At 39.8% G+C, this 14643-nt stretch overlaps 1 protein-coding gene and 1 pseudogene across 1 annotated transcript in view; both read left to right on the top strand.

The window, feature by feature from the left end:
- LOC124553686 (phosphatidylinositol phosphatase PTPRQ-like) overlaps window positions 1-14643 on the top strand; it is a 418566-nt gene that overhangs the window by 82927 nt on the left and 320996 nt on the right. The gene's annotated exons all lie outside the window — the stretch shown is intronic.
- LOC124554365 lies at window positions 13803-13920 on the top strand (annotated as a pseudogene).

Raw genomic sequence — 14643 nt, 5'->3', positions numbered from 1 at the left:
GCAACTTGGATGTATGAGCTGTTATGCTGATTATCCGATAATTGCCGTACTTGTGAGCTCTTGCAGTCTTTGGAATTGTGTGGATGATATTTTCCAGAAAGTCAGACGGTACATCGTCAGACTTATAGACTCTACACACGATTGTGAATAGTCATGTGGCTGCAACTTTGCCCAATAATTTTAGATATTCTGAGGAAATGTTATCTATCATTTCTGTCTTATTTGATCGCAAGTCTCCCAAAGCTCTTTTAAATTCTCATTTTTTTTAATACTGCATTTCTTATCTCTTCTATACCGGCTCCTGTTTCTTCTTCTATAACATTAGAGAAGTTTCCCCCCTCAGCGAGGTCTTCAGTGTACTCTTTCCACCTATCCGCTCTCTTCTGTGCATTTAAGAGTGGAGTTCGCATTGCACTCTTAATGTTACCGCCCTTGCTTTAATATGACCGCAGGTTGTTTTGACTTTCCTATATGCTGATTCAGTGCTTCCAACACTCATTCCTTTTCGATTGCTTCACTTTTTCGAGTAGTCATTCCGTCTTAGCTTCCTTGCTCTTCCCTTTCATCTCATTCCTCAGTGACTCGTAGTTTTGTATATCTTAATTACCCTTAACATTTTTGTACTTCTTTCTTTCATCGAACAACTGAAGTACTTCATCTGTTAGCCATGGTTCTTAGCTGTTACGTTCATGGTGGTTGTATATTTGCTTCCAACTTCTGTGATTGCCCTTTTTAGAGATGTCCATTCCTCTTCAACTGTACTGCCTATCGAGCTACTTTGTACTGCCGTGTCTATAGCCTCAGATAACTTCAAGCGTATCTGGTCGTTCCTTAGTACCTCCATACCCTACTTCTTTGTGCACTGATTCTTCCTGACTAGTCTATTAAACTTCAGCCTACTGTTGATCACCACTACATTGTGATCTGAATCCATATCTGCTCCTGGGTACACCTTACAATCCGGTACCTGATTTTGGAATCTCTGTCTGACCATGATATAATCAAACTGAACGTTTTCCTGTATCTCCCAGCATTTTTCAAGTATACCTCCTGCTCTTGTGATTCTTCATCGGAGTATTCCCTACAACTAGCTAAAATTTATTAAAGAACTGGTTTTTGTCCTCTTTCATTCCTAGTACCTAGCCTATATTCTCCCACAGCCCTATCCTCTACACCTTCCCCTCCAAACATATTCCACTCTCATGACTATTAGATTTTCATGTTGCTTTACATACTGAATTACCTGTTTAGTATCATCACATACTTTCTATATATCTTCATTTTCAGCCTGCGACTTCGGCATGTATATCTGAACTGTCGATGTCAGTGTTACTTTGCTGTAAATTCTAATGAGAACTACCTTATCACTGAACTGTTTACAGTAACACACTCTCTGCGCTACCTTCATGTTCTTAAAAAATTTTACTCTCATTGTATCATTATCTGCTGCTGTTGGTATTACCCTACACTCATCTGACCATAAATCGTTGTCTTCTTTCCATTTCACTTCACTGACCTCTACTATATATAGATCGAAACTTTGTAATGCCGTTTTCCGATTTTCTGGTTTCCCTACCAATTTCAAACTTCCGACACTCGACGTCCTGACTCGTAGAACGTTATCCTTTCGTTGTTTATTCAATCTTTTTCTCATGGTTACCTCTCCCTTGGCAGAGCCCTCCTGGAGATCCGAATGGAGAACTGTTTCGGAATCATTTGCCAATGGAGAGATCATCATGACACTTTGTCAATTAGAGGGCACATGGCCTGTGGATACACGTTACGTGTCGTTAATGCAGTGGTTTTCACTGCCTTCTGCATCCTCATGCTGTTGATCATTGCCGATTCTTTCGCCTTTAGGGGCAGTTTCGCGCCCCATGGGCAAGGGAGTGCTCTGAACTTCTGTCTGCTCCTCCTCAGAACACCAAAGACTGCAATGACACTGTGTGCCCCTTTCAGTGATAAAATTCGATATAATTCCAAATGATACCCTCACCTACAAAATTATATACGGCAAGAAAAATTTGACATATGACGCGCAACACAGAGTTTCAAACGACAATTTTTAAACATTTCATGAAAGTTCATTTTTCTGTATTGTTGCACCTGCAGTAGGAAGTGCAACCTGCAGCCTGTTGATTCTGGACTTTTGGTCGTTAGTAGATGTTCTGTAAGGCAACATGTAACAACTTCTGTACCACAGATACTGATCACTTTATTTTCCAATATTCCGGATAATAGATCTTACACTTGCTTGCACCTTGCCCCTAGACGCTGGATCTGGATAAAAATTTCCAGAATCTTTAATTTCTTGACAGTTAATATATTGTTGTATTATCCTCCTCCTTATTTTTCATGGATTCCAATAGTTTTTTGTGTTAATTGTCCGAAAATTGCTTGTAGAGCTTTTTATAATATTGATATATAATATATTTTCCACATACACAGAGCGCTCTGGTATTGGTCAGATACAAATTTTTTGATACTTTTTTATCACATTCTTTACTCATATATGAATGTTTATTTTTCGTGCGCCCATGTGAACGATAGTTGTCGATTGATTTCCCCACTTCACAAAGTTTACACTTCTTAGTAATAATCGCTTCTATCTACACAGAAAGTATTTTAAAAATTTCTTTTTCTGTATAAAATCTTCTTACTTCTTAATTGCCTGAAATTTTAAGATTTTTAAAAAAATCAGTTTTTTTCCCAGACGTGATCTAAAAACAGTGAAAAATGCTTGAAAAAATGGCTGTTTTTATGTTCCTTCATGCAACACTGAAAATGGACTTTCATTAGGAAATAGGGCGCTTTGAAAAAATCGCGTTTTTATACCATTTTTGCTTGATCTTTGTTCGATCCGGAATCGGCATTTAGCTCCTACTGGGATGGCTGCCACGTCGTATTAAAGGAGGGCATCGAAGCGGTTCAGATGTGGTCCGCTAGATTTGTTACCGGTTGATTCGAACAACACAGAAGTATTTCGGAACTCAACTGGGAATCCGTGAAGGGAAGGCGACTTACGGTTCGACAACGCTAATGAGAAAATTCAGAGAGCCGGCATCTTAAGCTGACTGCTGAACTACTCTAATTCGTCCAGCATACTTTCCACGTAAGGAACACGAATATAAGGTAAATTATGGCTCACAGGAAGGCATATAGGTAATCGCTTTTTCCTCGCTATATTTGCGAGTAGAACGGGAAAGGAAGTAACCAGTAGCGGTACAGAGCACACTCCGCCACGCACCGTAAAATGGCTTGTGGAGTAAGTATGTGGATGTAGTTCACGTAGATGCATCGAATTAACGGGAATCCATGGAAGGAAGACGACGTAATTCTCATGAATAACCTGTTGAGAGATGGTTTTGAAAATCACAGTGTCACAAAACCATAATGCTCTCAGTGAAATTAAGCTTTTCCTAGCACAAAAGAGTCGTACCTAGACTTCGTCAGCATCACTGTAAATTGCCATGTTACTAGAAAAATCTTTAATGAAGTGAGTTCATAACGATGTTAAGGCGCTGTATTTGTTTCAAGCATAAGTTTCCCCAGTTAACTTGTGTGTTAGAGAGATTGAGGCAAATCTGCACTGGGTCTACAGTTACAGAAACCTGCTGCTTGTAACGTTTAGTGTGTGTCTAAGAATCCCCAGAAGGAAACTCTACAGCTGTCTACCAAAAGGGAGAAAATTTTTACTACATAGTCCCGCTGCCTACTGCAGCACAGTTGTGACAGACAATGTAAATTGATAATAAACGAAATTTTATTCTTTCTATGTTAATCTCTAACAATATATACATATTGTGGGGCGGCGGTAACTTGGTTGTAAAAGTAACTTTGTTATTTAAATGTTGGAAAAACACTGCATTTCCCGGCTTTTAGAATGTTGTTAATGCTATCTTTCGCCGTTCTCAACACTGGCTCTCTATTTACTTTTTAGCACCCAGAAAGTGATTTAACAAAACGTGGAGCCTGAAATGAGAGTTCCTAGTACCCACTTTATCTGAGAATATTATTATAGCTGCAGCTTATAGCTCTGAGGAAGTAGGAGATTGTTCGGGATTTCTAATCAAAAACGATTTTCCAAAATAGTTGAGTATATTCTGAAATTCACTGATAACAACACAAGTATCCCAACATCCTAAACAACAGAGCAGTTCAGAGTCTAATGCGCTGATGCAACTATAAATGTCCGAATTAAAAGTCAAAAGAATGCTCGCCAAAATTTGATGAGAATATCTCATCAAACGCCACGCGAAATAATTGGTAGAATGTCTGTCCCGCGACGGCACGTGAAAATACGACAATTCGCAAACTGAAGCTAGATAATGAAAATCATCACAGAATTAATCCTTTACTTGAAATGCTTTCACGGTTCCGCGTATATCTAATAACTTAATACGGCACCCGAGGCTGTTTGTAGCAGTGCTTCCGAGCGACGCGACTCCCGACACAGCTGACGTGCTATTCAGCGTCTGGAGAGAACTGGGGCCTTGCTTCCTCGCGCAGCACTCTTATATATATAGCCTCGGTGCGGACGGCTAAGGGAACGCCTGCTCTAAATCGGCTCTTCCGACTAGCCACTGGGCTAGTAACGCACCACTTCAAGTTACATAATAATTTATAGCTTCTTTTGCTGATGGCCGATGAAGCTGTTAATTTAAACGTGCATTCAGCACTCAGGTAAGTATTTATAATAAAATTTTGACGTGGCTAAGTTAAATATTGTGGGCGAAAGAATTAATTAAGTTACGCTGCACGCAGCAGATGAGCTCTGAACTGGCCCTTTTGAGATCCGCTATCGCTATAATTTTATAGGTATTGAAATGAAACTTTTCACATCTTCATAGTCATAGCGGACCTCCAACCTATTTAAATCTAAACATCCTAGCCTTATTCATTAGCCTACTTAATCTATCTTGCTTCCTTCAGTTTTGAGATGAAAACCAGAAAATCATGAATTTCCACTAAAGTCTTAATCTATGAAATCCAAAGTACTGTTTTTATTAAATCATTATGAAAGATGAATCTAAATATAAATTTTGAAGTCTCTAGCTCTTTTCTGTTGCGCCAATGATTTTTTCAGAAAAACGTCCAAATTGCAAAAATGGCTGAAGTTATCGAACTGATATTTAACACACATTAATTTAGTATTATTCCTGACATGCTAGAAAAGTTTTAGGTCATTTGCTTGATTTTTAAGGTATTGCGCAACATTTATGACGTCAGAGCTAGTTACAGCAGACTGGCTGGCACACAATGGAAACTGATGTGAATTTACTACAGCGTGAGTAGGCTGCTTCCCTACAATATACTGTGTTATAATAACCAATTTAAATCTTAGCACCTTAAGGCAGACTTGAAGCCGGTCCAGAAACATAAATAATAAAGCTCATAGGGCGATAAAACTCGTTTCATCTGATTGATGATCTCTCAAAGGGTATAAAGAATTCTGGCGAACAGTCATCATCAGCGTATCATTGCCTCCGTGGCACACGTTTCGTGACACATCGCTGTTCTGAAACAGCGCCAGTGGTCATAACTCGAATATCTTTCAAGATTTACAGTGGATAATGTGACAGGTCTCTATCAGTAAGCCCGTTCATATCACAAATCCATGGACTCTGTTGAGCGTAATACGACTAAAGTGAAATTCGTGACAAAGAGTCACTTCAAAGAGAAATATGTGACGCATCAATCACGGAGGGCTCCATAATGCACTTAGTGATGTCAGAGTTAACAAACCAGCTATATGTAACAGATCTACTTGAAGTTTTCCACCGTGTACTCCCTCACTTGTATGTGGTATTCCATGGACTACAAGCACGAAACCTCTTGCAACCACAACTGTCTGATCAGTACAAACACAGCCATAGTCATTGTACCGAATTTCTATCCGCTTCTGTAAACTTAGTTGCTTATTTTTATACGTTAAAATATCTCTGGTTCATACACTGAAGAGCCAAAGAAACTGGTACAACTGCCTAATACCACGTAGAGCCCCCGCGAGCACGCAGAAGCGCCGCAAAACGGCGTGACATAGACTCGACTAACGTCTGAAGTAGTGCTGGAGGGATCTGACACCATGAATCCTGCTGGACATCTCCTCTGAAAAGCACGTTACAAGCCATCCCAGATATGCTCAATAATCTTCATGTCTGGGGAGTTTGGTGGCCAGCGGAAGTCTCTGATCTCAGAAGAGTATTCCTCGAGCCACTCTGTAGCAATTCTTGACGTGTTGGGTGTCGCACTGTCCTGCTAGAATTGCCCAAGTCCGTTGGGATTCACAACGGACATGAATGGATGCAGGTGATCAGAAAGGATGCTTACATGCGTGTCACCCGTCAGAATCGTATCTAGACGTATGAGGGGTCCCATATTACTCCAAATGCCCACGCCCTACACCATTACACAGCCTCGACGAGCTTGGACAGTGCCCTGCTGACATTCAGGCTGCATAGTTTCATGAGGTTGTCTCCATACCTGTACACATCCAACTGCTCGATACAATTTCAAACGGGACTCATCTGACCAGGCAACATGATTTCCAATCATCAACAGACCAAGGTCGGTGTTGAAGGACCCAGGTGAGAGGTGCAGCTTTGTGTCATGCAGTCATCAAGGGTGTACGAGAGGGCCTTCGTCTCCCATAGCCCATATCGATAATATTTTGTTGAATGGTTCACACGCTGACACATATTGATGTTCCGGGAATTAAATCTGCAGCAATCGGCGTAAGGGTTGCACCTCTACCTGGTTAAACGATTCTCTTCAGTCATCGCAGGTTCCGTTTTAGTAGGATCTTTTCCCTGCCGTAGCGATGACGGAGATTTGATGTTCTACCGGATTGCTGATATTCACAGTACACTTGTGAAATGGTTGCACGGAAAAATCCCCACTTCATCGCTACCTCGGAGATGCTGTGTCCCACCCCTCGTGCACCGACTGTAACACTACGTTCAAACTCACTGAAATCTTCATAACCTGCCATTGTAGCAGCAGTAACCGATCTAACAACTGCGCCAGACACTGGTTGTCTTATACTGGCGTTGCCGACCGCCACGCCGTAATCTGCCTGTTTACATATCTCTGTATTTGAATATGCATATCAGTTTCTTTGACCCTTCACTGTAGTTCTGTTTTATGCTGTCAGTTTCTTTCTCATATTGCATTCTCCAAATCATATCAATTTAACGGAGATAAAAAATACGCTTCCTTGAAACGGCAAAATTCACAATAAATGTTATATGTTATAGTGTGGAATATGTCAAATGAACAAATATACAACACATAGATTTTTATACGAAGAAAATGACTACATTCTGTCCATATATATATATATATATATATATATATATATATATAAAATCTCCATGAATATATCCAAGAATTTCTCTATGATACACAAGGATCTGCTATGGAGATTACTCATATTCGTCACCTTTGCTCTTTGCTTTCTGACATATATTTTATTTCATTGGATAAAGTTCCAAAGAAATTTACAGCTCCAGATATCAATCCTCTCTGTGCCAAAGTTAGATCATTCTTCCTTCTATTGTTAAACTGGTGAATAACTCAGTTACTCTCAAACTCAGATGGAGTATTGATAAAAAAATTCATACATGAATAAATATCGTGTGAGGCCGTGGTTAATATTCCCTATGCTTAAAGAGATGCCTGTGGCATGTGCATATGTGTATTTAATAGATAATTCTCATTACTCTCCTTTGTGAAGTGAATACTATTTGTCTATGGGGGGAGTTAACCAAGAATATTATCCTACATTAAGCAAGCAGATAAGCAACATATCTTAATTTTCTGACTTCTGTATCACAGAAGTTTACTATTATTCGTATGGCAGATTAAGAGTGTATATCACGAAATATAAATGTGTGGGAAATTGAAGAAAAATAATTTAGAAGCAAACTGTCTGAAAATATAGACTTCTAAACATAAGAACAGAGTTTTAATGAAAGTTCATTGGTTTTTAGTATAACTTTTCACTATTGGTAACACCTAGTAGTTGTTGTTAGGGTTTTAAAAATGGAAAAATTCATAGTTTTAAAATATATTGTCTTAATGACATGCAGAAACCTAATGGAGGCCTGGTGATTAACATTCCATTACACTGTAAATCATTCAGAACCACACACAAAGAATAAAACTTTAATCAAAGTGCATAATATTGGAGAAGGTTAAAAAACATGCAAATATATTGAAACTCACTTTTTTCAATCGCTCTCTACACCATTATTATCTGTTGGCCAGCTGAATATTCCTCATAAAATGTCTTACATTCATGTGTAATATACTGCTTCATCTACTGGAAGTCTTGCATTATTTTCTCTGCAACTGGAACTGTTCTTCAGGAATACGCAAATTCTGATGGTGGAGGAAGATATGCTCTCTTAGACGCTATGATCAATATTACTGTATCCTTTCACATATCTGTATCTGTCACAGAAGTAAACAAAGTGGAACAGAGTGCTGATTCCACAGTTATCTCTTTCAGTTATACACTTGGTCCTTGTTTCCTCAGAAAAGTGTTTTTCTTATTGTGTTTCATCCATCAGCACATGAAGTCTTCAATTATGGATGCTTTGACTTCAGTTACCATTGAATTTGCCTACTTTTCTGTACTGTGAATAATGTACTTCATAATCTGATGGATAATTAAAATTCTGTCATAGCAACTAAGCCATTCGCAGATAATCCCAAAATCTCGGCCACAACTAGAAAGCTGTGGCCTCTCATAGGGTAATATTGTTGTAGTTTTGCAAACGACCAGAATCTGTAAGCGATAGCAAGAGACTGCACAGAGACTGGTTCCGGATCTGTTCAACACAGTTGTCACAAAACAACCTATCCTCTGTGATGCTTTTGACTACAGACTTTAGACAGCCAAACAGAAAAGAACAGACTTCACTAGGGGCTTTTTACCTTTTCCTTCCTGGTAAAAATAATATGCACTAAAATCCTCTTTTTCTATCATGAATGCAAAAAAACATTCACTGTAAGTGTTTTTAAATAAAAGACTTCCTGTTCTGGCACTTCCACCGAAGTGATTTTTGCATGTAATACAATGATAAGGATTATACATTCAGCTCCTTGTTTGTCCCGCCTGACACTTTCTGCTTGAGATCTGAGTAAAATTTTCTACTTGTATGTTGATGTATCATCAATTCTGCAGTGGCTGTTCGGTTTGCTACAGCACTGAGAAATGTTGTTCTAAGTTTTATCTGCAGCTCTTAATAGGCCTTTGGCATCCAAATCAGTAACTTTAATTGTTCCTAAAGAGGTTCCAGTAAAAATCATAAGCTATTTTACTGTCATCTTCAAGAACAATTTCCACATCATTTTCACTTTTAAGTCTGCGCTAGGATAGTACACCTTCTAAGTAGTGTCATGACTTTCTCATAAGAGGAATGACTGGATGTATTCCTCATGAATAGAGCATTCGAGGCTATGTGTAACTCCCCTACCTCTCCTGTCATTTGGGGTTTTTCCATACAGCTTAAGTTGTCTTATTCTTCATACTTGTTTCTCACTACTCTAACGTTAAAAACCTCTTCATATAATAACCAACCAACTCATGATATAAAAAGTAGTGGAAAGTACATTGTAGAGTTTAACTTTTTTCTTCGCCATCTCTGTTTGGCCTCTTGAGGATCTATTAATCCTTAAAAACATATGTTTTTCTCCTTGTTATTAGAAATATTGTAAAAGTTTGTACAAATTTCTAAGCAGTTCTCCTCTCGAGCTACTTTGAAGAATTCTTCTTATACCTGGATCAAGTAAATCAACTTGAATACAGAATAATGAAATGGATATTTATTACAGCTGTTTTCTTTCTTTTACTGATGATATTGGAGGTTATGTTTGTGATAATCAAACGTAATAACCCGTTTATTAAGTTTAAATTTCCTGAGTGTAATTATAGTACCCTTCAATGAAGCAGCTTTTACTTTGTTACTAATGTAACTGGAAGAAATTCTTCCTGTTTTTCCTTATTCTACTTACAATTTCAGTATAACTTGCAATATCTGCATCACACAACATTTGTGATGTAATAAAATTTTATTAGTAACAAACAATCGCTACTCGCTCTTCAGCTGTTTCCATGCCCGTTTTTTTTTTCTTCTTTCTTTTTTTTTAAGTTGGTGCCCGTTAGTGACTATAGCTCATTTAAAAATAATTATCAACTTCGTTTTCCTTTACTACCCAAACAATAGCACCACTGGTCTTCTTTTAAACACTAATGATAGACCTACCTCTGTAGGAACTAAGAAGTGGAAAACATTGGAACGGTACTAATGACTTACGCACAAATAAAAACGATTGATTCAAATGTAGGTGAACCAAAATCTTGTAGCAGGTCTGCTATATAGTTTTTCCATTTAAATTTTCGTTAATATCAACATATAAGAACCTAAAACTTTCTACCCTGTTTATTATTTCTTAGTAGTACACTAGATTAACAGGAAGTGGTATATTTTCAACAGTGCTAAACTGGATGAGCTGTGTTTTTCAAAGTTTAAAGGTAGTCCAGTTGTGCAGGACCAGTCACCAACTTTCACAAGACCATCCCTTATTATTTTCTCTACATATAATTCTTTGCTCAGCTTCTCAACAATGTTTGTATGATCTCCAAGCTGGACTATTTCTTCCTTCTGATCCAAATACAATTATTAAAACACACAGTAGTGTGCCAATAATCGAACCATGTAGAACTGTCATTGTCATATCTCTCCATGCATGGCTTCTCTCTTTGTATTAATCGAAGAGGCTACGGTGATTTTTGTTTCCTAAATAGGAGCTCAACAAGGCGTCTGTTTACTAATCCAGTACCATAAAATGTTATGATTCACACTATCAGACCTCTTTGACAAACCATAAAATCTCCTAAATGGTGATATAGTTTATCATTTTAAGATAATTATTATGGGTTCAGTAAATGTATCACGGTCACTCAGTAGAGTGCTCTTTCTCAAATACAATCTGTGATTGGCTGAATCTCCCATTACCATACAGGTGTGTGACAACCAGGAAGTGAGTACATAACCTTCTAAAAACTCTTAGAGAATTGTATAAGGCATGACATTAAAGAGGATTGTTGATATTTGTGGGGTCATCCTTCTTATAGAACGGTCTAATAATGAGATATTTTAACCTCCACGAAAAAAACCCACAATTACTGATGCTTGCATAAGTGACTAAAAACATTATAGTGTCACATAACGTCTCCTTCCCGATTACTTCCCAACATCTACTAAGGCGGATAATGATACTGGGTCTTAAGGAAACCCAGGGACAGAAAATTCTCGTGTCCCAATAGTTAGTATTGCTTGCTACTGGGCAACAAGGTTGGGGAAGGTGGGAATAGTTCTAAGTGAGAGAATGTCTTTACTTATGATGTTAAAATTTCCTTATTACGAAAGGTGAGAGGTTTGAATAAGTATTGAAATTACAAACAGTATGAGTGTTTTACAGGTTCTGACTGTATTCAGGAAATAGTATCGACCCCAGATATACCAGCTCTAAGGAAACTGTACCCACAAAGAGGACAAGTCTTTACACACAGGCGGTGACTAAGTAGTGCCGCTGTGTCTACTTAAAATGGAACTAACAGTACTAACTGCGTTTGTCGTTGCACTACGTCTTAGGCCGGCTATGGATTCTCAATTATGTACGGGTGCCCCTTGCAAGAACTCTGTCCCTTCTTCCGCCTCTTACATCTCTCCTCATATGCATTTATATCACTCTCGTTTTTACACCTTATAATGTCACCACTATACACGACCTTCATCACCTGGCACCTCTGGTCAGCGTTTTCCCCTGTACGCGTTTAGGAGCCTGTGATATTTTATGAAGCCTCCCTTCGAGGTCTGGCTGTTCTTGGGCCTAGGTGACCAGTACCTCCAATCTCGCAACTTTCCGTGAGTTATGCTTCGCACTGACAGGACTTTCCCTTTTCCCGTGGATACTACAAAATGTATTGCTGAACACTACCCAGCAAACAAACTTCCCTGGTCGACACTGAAGAGCCTAACAAACTGGTACACCTGCCTAATATTGTGTAGGGTCCCAGCGAGCACGCAGAAGCACCGTAACACGACGTAGCATGGACTCGACTACTGTCTTATGTAGTGCTGGAGAGATCTGACGCAATAAATCCTACAGGGATGTCCGTAAATCCGTTAGAGATCCGGGTGGCGTAAATGTCTTCTGAAGAGCACGTTGCAAGGCATCCCAGATATGCTCAATAATGTTCATGTCTGGGGAGTTTGGCGGCCAGTGGAAGTATTTATACTCGAAAGAATGCTCCCGGAGCCAGTCTGTAGCAATGCTGGAACTGTCCCTAGTGTCGCATTGTCCTGCTGGAATTGCCCAAGTCCGTCGGAATGCACAATGGACATGAATGGATACAGGTGATCAGACAGGATGCTTACGTACGTGTCACCTGTGAAAATCGTATCTAGACGTATCAGAGGTTCCACATCACTACAACTGCACACGCCTCACGCCATTTCAGAGCCTACACGAGCTTGAACAGTCCTCTGCTGACATGCAAGGTCCATGCATTCATGAGGTTGTCTCCATACCCTTACACGTCCACCCGCTCGATACAATTTGAAACAAGAATGTCCGACCTGCCAACATCTTTCTAGTCATCAACAGTCCAATGTCTGTGTTGACAGGCGCAAGCGAGGTGTAACGCTTTGTGTCGTGCAGTCATCAAGGCTACACGAGTGGGCCTTCGGCCCCGAAAGCCCATATCGATGATGTTTCGTTGAATGTTTCTTGCGATGACACTTCTTGATGGCCCAGCATTGATACCTGCAGCAATCTGCATAAGGGTTGCACTTCTGCCATGTTGAAAGATTCTTGTCAGTCGTCGTTGGTCGCGTTCTTGCAGAATCTTTTTCCGGCCCCAGCGATGTCGGAGATTTGATGTTTCACAGGATTCCTTATTTGCACGCTACACTCGTAAAATTGTAGTACGGAAAAATCCCCACTTCATCGCTACCTTGGAGAAGCTATGTCCCTTCGCTTGTGTACCTACTATAACACCACGTTCAAATTCACTTAAGTCTTGGTAACCTGGAACTGTAGCAGCAGTAACCGATCCAAAAACGGCGCCACATACTTGTTGTCTTACATAGGCTTTGTTTGCCGCAGCGCCGTATTCTGCCTGGTTACATATCTCTGTTTTTGAATACGCATACCTAAACTAGTTTCTTTGACGCTTCAGTATTCTGTCAATGGGTATTTGTCATAGGTGTTCTCTACAAAGGCTATTCCTGTCTCTAGAATACAAATAAATACGCTACTGCAAAATACATTTCAAACCTTTTGCTTGTACACATTTATGTTCCACCAAACATGACCTACATAGCTGTAGAGGTGTGTAACCTCACATACCTGAGTGTGGCGTGTTGTTCTGTGATTTTTTGTGCTACGTTTACAGCTATTGCCCACCGAAGAACACCTACTTTTCCCTCTCGACCAATTTGGTCAGTATCCTGCCAAGCGCAGAATGCCTGTATTTTCGTGTCAGGCAATTTGACCAGTATCCTACCTTCATAACGTCACAAATTTTATGAGAAGGCAATAAAGCAGAATAAAGTAACATATTCTAGCACAGTAGTTCACAATATTTATTAATGATCACGTAATTTGACTTAAAGGAAATGTTTGGTTGTGAAGGACTATACTTGATGTTCATGTGTTTATCAGAGTGTTGCATAGAGGGGGGGGGGGGGGGGGAAGGACTAGACTTCTTTTACACTAATTAGTTAGTTACCAACGGCCTTGCCTCAGTGATAACACCGGTTCCCGTTAGATCACCGAAGTTAAGCGCTGTCGAGCTGGGCTAGCACTTGGATGGATGACCATCCGGTCTGCCGAGCGCTGTTGGCAAGTGGGGTGCACTCAGCCCTTGTGAAGAAAACGGAGTAGCTACTTGACAGATAAGTAGTGGCTCCAGTCTCGGAAACTGACATACGGCCGGGAGAGTGGTGTGCTGACCACATGCCCCTTCATATCCGCATTCTGTGACGCCTGTGGACTGAAGATGACACGGCGGCCGGTCGGTGCCGTTGGGTCTTCATGGCCTGTTTGGGGGGAGTTTCGTTATTTTAATTACTTAGCTTATTCTCGAGGTGTTCGTTACATATGTAGTAGACTTCCTCTGTGGCGCTGCACAGGTATCTTAAAGTTGCAAGACACACTCAGATGCAAATAATGTAGCTGCTACGTTCTCAAGTTCCAGATTTTACAGTAAAAACATGAACATGCCTTAGACTTTGTTAATTATGAAGTGTAAATACATCGTTTTGCTACAACTTAAGCAATAGCTCTGTGAAAAACTACGTCCTCACATAGATCGCGTTTTATATACATTTACATTCCGCACATTCGATAAATTATTCATTCATGCCACGGGTAGTCAATCAGTGGACGAACTTCTCTGGTGTGTGACCACAGATGCGTCATTGCAGAGTTTCAGCTACGAGCAACTGGAGTCTGTTCATGAAGGTAGTAGCTGGCAAGCATATGAAGAGCTTGGTCACGTCAACGTGTATTGATAATTAACGGAGGCTCGTGTTGAAATAGGGAGAGGTAAAAGCTTATCCAGGAAGG

This window comes from Schistocerca americana, chromosome 11, assembly GCF_021461395.2.
Source record: "Schistocerca americana isolate TAMUIC-IGC-003095 chromosome 11, iqSchAmer2.1, whole genome shotgun sequence".
Lineage (NCBI taxonomy): Eukaryota > Metazoa > Arthropoda > Insecta > Orthoptera > Acrididae > Schistocerca > Schistocerca americana.
The sequence above is the reverse complement of the archived record's forward strand: the minus strand, read 5'-3'. Positions and strand labels throughout refer to the sequence as shown.